Source organism: Gasterosteus aculeatus, unplaced genomic scaffold, assembly GCF_964276395.1.
Source record: "Gasterosteus aculeatus unplaced genomic scaffold, fGasAcu3.hap1.1 HAP1_SCAFFOLD_27, whole genome shotgun sequence".
NCBI lineage: Eukaryota > Metazoa > Chordata > Actinopteri > Perciformes > Gasterosteidae > Gasterosteus > Gasterosteus aculeatus.
In genome coordinates this window covers 252,501-260,000 of record NW_027554885.1, presented here as the reverse complement: position 1 = coordinate 260,000, position 7,500 = coordinate 252,501, and positions in this window count along the sequence as shown.

Genomic DNA, 7,500 nt, shown 5'->3' with positions numbered 1-7,500 from the left:
GTGCTTCTTCATCGGATATCAGCCGGGATCTCACGCTCTCTGGAACTGTTTAATTCATCCATCCACTGCACCTGCTGTTCTGCCATCAGTGTCCGACAATAGCGCTTCTTCATCGGATATCAGCCGGGATCTCACGCTCTCTGGAACTGTTTATTTCATCCACCGCACCTGCTGTTCTGCCATCAGTGTCCGACAACAGCGCTTCATCATCGGATAACTGCCGTGAAATACCGCTCTCTGGAACTGTTTATTTCATCCACCGCACCTGCTGTTCTGCCATCAGTGTCCGACAACAGCGCTTCATCATCGGATAGCTGCCGTGAAATACCGCTCTCTGGATCTGCTCTGTTCTGGCAGGTAATCAGGGAGATTTTAAGTAGATGAGTGTCCGGGAATAGTGCACTGCACTCGGGCAGGTCACGCCGCGTAACCCGCCCCGTATCCCGGTTCCCGAACCCGCTTTTCCGCCCAAAGTTGTCCGAAGATGCTTAGGCCCAGCTGGGGAACGCTCCCCACGAAGCCCGGGTCTCAGCCCTGGAGCCCTGTGTTTCCGAAAACCAGGTTTCTGAAATCTGCGACCTGGTGGCCCAGTGATGTCAGCTGGAACTTTTTTTTTCCGGTCCGCTCAAAATTCTCCAGGGGATTTTAGGGCTTTGCGCCACATATTCCGACTTTTACTTAGTTTCTGACGGAGCCAAAAAAGTCCGGGTTTTTTTGCCCTCCTTATCGTCCCGACTGGAAACTTTAACTTTTTTTTTAAGTCAGAAAATTAAAGTCTTTTTCATCCAGGAGACCGACCCTTCCTTCAAAGTGTCCCATACAGTGCTTCGTCATCGGACATCGGCCGGGATCTCACGCTCTCTGGAACTGTTTATTTCATCCATCCACTGCACCTGCTGTTCTGACATCAGCATCCGAGAATAGTGTCCCGTACTGGGACATGGTCTGGGTTCTGCCGCTCTCTGGAACTCTGTATTCATCCATGCGGTACACCTGCTGTTCTGCCATCAGTGTCCGTGAACAGTGATTCTTCATCGGATATCAGCCGGGATCTCACGCTCTCTGGAACTGTTTAATTCATCCATCCACTGCACCTGCTGTTCTGACATCAGCATCCGAGAATAGTGTCCCGTACTGGGACATGGTCTGGGATATCCCGCTCTCTGGAACTATGTTCTGATTATTTCCTTCATCCACTGCACCTGCTGTTCTGACATCAGCATCCGAGAATAGTGTCCCGTACTGGGACATGGTCTGGGATATCCCGCTCTCTGGAACTATGTTCTGATTATTTCCTTCATCCACTGCACCTGCTGTTCTGACATCAGCATCCGAGAATAGTGTCCCGTACTGGGACATGGTCTGGGATCTCCCGCTCCATGGAACTGTGTTCTGTTTATTTCCTTCATCCACTGCACCTGCTGTTCTGACATCAGCATCCGAGAATAGTGTCCCGTACTGGGACATGGTCTGGGATATCCCGCTCTCTGGAACTATGTTCTGATTATTTCCTTCATCCACTGCACCTGCTGTTCTGACATCAGCATCCGAGAATAGTGTCCCGTACTGGGACATGGTCTGGGATATCCCGCTCTCTGGAACTATGTTCTGATTATTTCCTTCATCCACTGCACCTGCTGTTCTGACATCAGCATCCGAGAATAGTGTCCCGTACTGGGACATGGTCTGGGATCTCCCGCTCCATGGAACTGTGTTCTGTTTATTTCCTTCATCCACTGCACCTGCTGTTCTGACATCAGCATCCGAGAATAGTGTCCCGTACTGGGACATGGTCTGGGATCTCCCGCTCTCTGGAACTATGTTCTGATTATTTCCTTCATCCACTGCACCTGCTGTTCTGACATCAGCATCCGAGAATAGTGTCCCGTACTGGGACATGGTCTGGGATCTCCCGCTCTCTGGAACTATGTTCTGATTATTTCCTTCATCCACTGCACCTGCTGTTCTGACATCAGCATCCGAGAATAGTGTCCCGTACTGGGACATGGTCAGGGATCTCCCACTGTCTGGAACTGTGTATTCATCCATCCGCTGCACCTGCTGTTCAGCCATCAGTGTCCGTGAACAGTGCTTCTTCATCGGATATCAGCCGGGATCTCACGCTCTCTGGAACTGTTTATTTCATCCATCCACTGCACCTGCTTTTCTGACATCAGCATCCGAGAATAGTGTCCCGTACTGGGACATGGTCTGGGATCTCCCGCTCTCTGGAACTATGTTCTGATTATTTCCTTCATCCACTGCACCTGCTGTTCTGACATCAGCATCCGAGAATAGTGTCCCGTACTGGGACATGGTCAGGGATCTCCCACTGTCTGGAACTGTGTATTCATCCATCCGCTGCACCTGCTGTTCAGCCATCAGTGTCCGTGAACAGTGCTTCTTCATCGGATATCAGCCGGGATCTCACGCTCTCTGGAACTGTTTATTTCATCCATCCACTGCACCTGCTGTTCTGACATCAGCATCCGAGAATAGTGTCCCGTACTGGGACATGGTCTGGCATATCCCGCTCTCTGGAACTATGTTCTGTTTATTTCCTTCATCCACTGCACCTGCTGTTCTGACATCAGCATCCGAGAATAGTGTCCCGTACTGGGACATGGTCTGGCATATCCCCCTCTCTGGAACTATGTTCTGTTCATTTCCTTCATCCAGTGCAACTGCTGTTCTGCCATCAGTGTCCGACAATAGCGCTTCATCATCGGATATCTGCCGTGAAATACCGCTCTCTGGATCTGCTCTGTTCTGGCAGGTAATCAGGGAGATTTTAAGTAGATGAGTGTCCGGGAATAGTGGGCCGTTCTGGGACTTGGTCTGGGATATCACACTCTCTGGAACTATGTTCTGTTTATTTCCTTCATCCAGTGCACCTGCTGTTCTGCCATCAGTGTCCGACAATAGCGCGCCGTTCTGGGACTTGGTCTGGGATATCACGCTCTCTGGAACTATGTTCTGTTTATTTTCTTCATCCAGTGCACCTGCTGTTCTGCCATCAGTGTCCGACAATAGCGCGCCGTTCTGGGACTTGGTCTGGGATATCCCGCTCTCTGGAACTATGTTCTGTTAATTTCCTTCATCCAGTGCACCTGCTGTTCTGCCATCAGTGTCCGACAATAGCGCTTCATCATCGGATATCTGTCGTGAAATACCGCTCTCTGGAACTGTGTATTAGTCCGTCCGCTGCACCTGCTGTTCTGACATCAGCATCCGAGAATAGTGCGCCGTTCTGGGACATGGTCTGGTCTCTGCCGCTCTCTGGAACTCTGTATTCATCCATGCGTTACACCTGCTGTTCTGACATCAGCATCCGAGAATAGTGTCCCGTACAGGGACATGGTCTGGTCTCTGCCGCTCTCTGGAACTCTGTATTCATCCATGCGTTACACCTGCTGTTCTGACATCAGCATCCGAGAATAGTGTCCCGTTCTGGGACATGGTCTGGTCTCTGCCGCTCTCTGGAACTCTGTATTCATCCATGCGTTACACCTGCTGTTCTGACATCAGCATCCGAGAATAGTGTCCCGTTCTGGGACATGGTCTGGTCTCTGCCGCTCTCTGGAACTCTGTATTCATCCATGCGTTACACCTGCTGTTCTGACATCAGCATCCGAGAATAGTGTCCCGTTCTGGGACATGGTCTGGGTTCTGCCGCTCTATGGAACTGTGTGTTCATCCGTCCACTGCACCTGCTGTTCTGCCATCAGCATCCGAGAATAGTGCCCCGTACTGGGACATCAGCCAGGACGCACCGCCGTCATCTCGTTCGTTCGCTCAGTCATCCATCCACGAAAGCTACCGATCAGCCACAGTGCCCGGAATGATGCCTCCTGCCGGGGTAGCGTCCGCTTGCTCCCCGACAGCCAGTTCTGCATGAGGCTCCGGTTCTTCCACCCCCGCCACTGTCCGGGGGTGTCCGAAAAAACTGAGGTCTGAGTCGGATCCGAACCGCACAAACGCCGGTCTTCACGACTGGAGGCCTATGTTTCTAAAAACCGGGTTTCAGGAATCTGCGACCTGGTGGCCCAGTGATGTCGGCTGGAACTTTTTTTTTCCGGTCCGCTCAAAATTCTCCAGGCATTTTCTGAGCTTTCCTTCACATATTCCGACTTTTACTTAGTTTCTGACGGAGCCAAAAAAGTCCGGGTTTTTTTGCCCTCCTTATCGTCCCGACTGGAAACTTTAACTCCGTATTTTAAGTCAGAAAATTAAAGTTCTTTTCATCCAGGAGACACGACCCTTCCTTCAAAGTGTCCCATACAGTGCTTCGTCACCGGACATCGGCCGGGATCTCCCGCTCTCTGGAACTGTGTATTCATCCATGCGGTACACCTGCTGTTCTGCCATCACTGTCCGGGAATAGTGTGTCGTTCTGGGACTTGGTCTGGTCTCTGCCGCTCTCTGGAGCTCTTTATTCATCCATGCGGTACACCTGCTGTTCTGCCATCACTGTCCGGGAATAGTGTGTCGTTCTGGGTCATGGTCTGTGATATCACGCTCTCTGGAACTCTTTATTCATCCATGCGGTACACCTGCCGTTCTGCCATCACTGTCCGGGAATAGTGTGTCGTTCTGGGACTTGGTCTGGTCTCTGCCGCTCTCTGGAGCTCTTTATTCATCCATGCGGTACACCTGCTGTTCTGTCATCACTGTCCGGGAACAGTGTGCCGTTCTGGGACTTGGTCTGGTCTCTGCCGCTCTCTGGAGCTCTTTATTCATCCATGCGGTACACCTGCTGTTCTGCCATCACTGTCCGGGAATAGTGTGTCGTTCTGGGACTTGGTCTGGTCTCTGCCGCTCTCTGGAACTCTTTATTCATCCATGGGGTACACCTGCTGGTCTGCCATCACTGTCCGGGAATAGTGTGCCATTCTGGGTCACGGTCTGGGATATCACGCTCTCTGGAGCTCTTTATTCATCCATGCGGTACACCTGCTGTTCTGCCATCACTGTCCGGGAATAGTGTGTCGTTCTGGGTCATGGTCTGGTCTCTGCCGCTCTCTGGAGCTCTTTATTCATCCATGCGGTACACCTGCTGGTCTGCCATCACTGTCCGGGAACAGTGTGCCGTTCTGGGTCATGGTCTGGGATATCACGCTCTCTGGAACTCTTTATTCATCCATGGGGTACACCTGCTGGTCTGCCATCACTGTCCGGGAATAGTGTGCCATTCTGGGTCACGGTCTGGGATATCACGCTCTCTGGAGCTCTTTATTCATCCATGGGGTACACCTGCTGTTCTGCCATCACTGTCCGGGAATAGTGTGTCGTTCTGGGACTTGGTCTGGTCTCTGCTGCTCTCTGGAGCTCTTTATTCATCCATCCACTGCACCTGCTGTTCTGCCATCACTGTCCGGGAATAGTGTGTCGTTCTGGGACTTGGTCTGGGTTCTGCCGCTCTCTGGAGCTCTTTATTCATCCATGGGGTACACCTGCTGGTCTGCCATCACTGTCCGGGAACAGTGTGCCGTTCTGGGTCATGGTCTGGTCTCTGCCGCTCTCTGGAGCTGTTATTTTCCTCCATCCGGTACACCCACTGCTCTGCCATCACTGTCCGAAAATAGTGCTCCGAAATCGGGTAAGTCGCGCGGGGAGCCACCCCTGTATCTCGGCTCCAGGAGCGTCTTTCCGCCCGGGGCCTGGCCCACTATGCTTAGGTCCAGCTGGGGAACGCTCCCCCCGAAGCTCGGGGCCCTGTCCTGGAGATCTCTGTTTCCGAAAACCAGGTTTCTGAAATCTGCGACCTGGTGGCCCAGTGATGTGAGCTAAAAAAAAATTTATCGAAGCGATCTAAAAAAGCCCAGGCATTTTCTGGGCTTTCCTTCACATATTCCGACTTTTACTTAGTTTCTGACGGAGCCAAAAAAGTCCGGGTTTTTTTCGCTCCACATAGTCCCGACTGGAAACTTTAACTTTTTTTTTTTTCCATTATTTCACCCGCGGAGGTCCGCAAACACCTCCAGGGGCCCACAACGGCCGAATTAAGCCAGGAAAAAGACACCAGAACCCGGATCTCTCTACCAGACACCCCCAGAGCCCGGAACACGGACCCAAACACCTCCAGAGGCCCACAACGGCCGAATTGGACCCGGAAAAAGACGCCAGAACCCGGACCCGGTCCCGGATCACCCCGGTACACCCGCGGAGGTCCGCAAACACCTCCAGAGGCCCACAACGGCCGAATTGGACCCGGAAAAAGACGCCAGAACCCGGATCTCTTTACCAGACACCCCCAGAGCCCGGAACTCGGACCCAAACACCTCCAGAGGCCCACAACGGCCGAATTGGACCCGGAAAAAGACGCCAGAACCCGGATCTCTTTGCCAGACACCCCCAGAGCCCGGAACTCGGACCCAAACACCTCCAGAGGCCCACAACGGCCGAATTGAACCCGGAAAAAGACGCCAGAACCCGGATCTCTTTACCAGACACCCCCAGAGCCCGGAACTCGGACCCAAACACCTCCAGAGGCCCACAACGGCCGAATTGGACCCGGAAAAAGACGCCAGAACCCGGATCTCTTTACCAGACACCCCCAGAGCCCGGAACACGGACCCAAACACCTCCAGAGGCCCACAACGGCCGAATTGGACCCGGAAAAAGACGCCAGAACCCGGATCTCTTTACCAGACACCCCCAGAGCCCGGAACTCGGACCCAAACACCTCCAGAGGCCCACAACGGCCGAATTGGACCCGGAAAAAGACGCCAGAACCCGGACCCGGTCCCGGATCACCCCGGTACACCCGCGGAGGTCCGCAAACACCTCCAGAGGCCCACAACGGCCGAATTGGACCCGGAAAAAGACGCCAGAACCCGGATCTCTTTACCAGACACCCCCAGAGCCCGGATGAGCTCCACAAACACCTCCAGAGGCCCACAACGGCCGAATTGGACCCGGAAAAAGACGCCAGAACCCGGATCTCTTTGCCAGACACCCCCAGAGCCCGGAACTCGGACCCAAACACCTCCAGAGGCCCACAACGGCCGAATCGAACCCGGAAAAAGACGCCAGAACCCGGATCTCTTTACCAGGCACCCCCAGAGCCCGGATGAGCTCCACAAACACCTCCAGAGGCCCACAACGGCCGAATCGGACCCGGAAAAAGACGCCAGAACCCGGATCTCTTTACCAAACACCCCCAGAGCCCGGAACTCGGACCCAAACACCCCCAGAGGCCCACAACGGCCGAATTGAACCCGGAAAAGGACGCCAGAGCCCGGGTTCCGCTCCATGCCGCACACCACACCTGCAATACCGACCTCTCCCACCGGAGGGAGACAGAGGGCGCCTTCCACCCTGACTGCTGCCCGGGCGAGAGACACTATTCCTGGGGGGACTCTTTATCAGACTCCCCTTAACTAAAAGGGACTGCTGCCCGGGAAAGAGACACTATTCCTGGGGGGGCCTTCTACCAGACGCCCCCTGCCCCAACACACCATCCCCAATTTCACAAGTGTTCACATAGCATATTCAGTC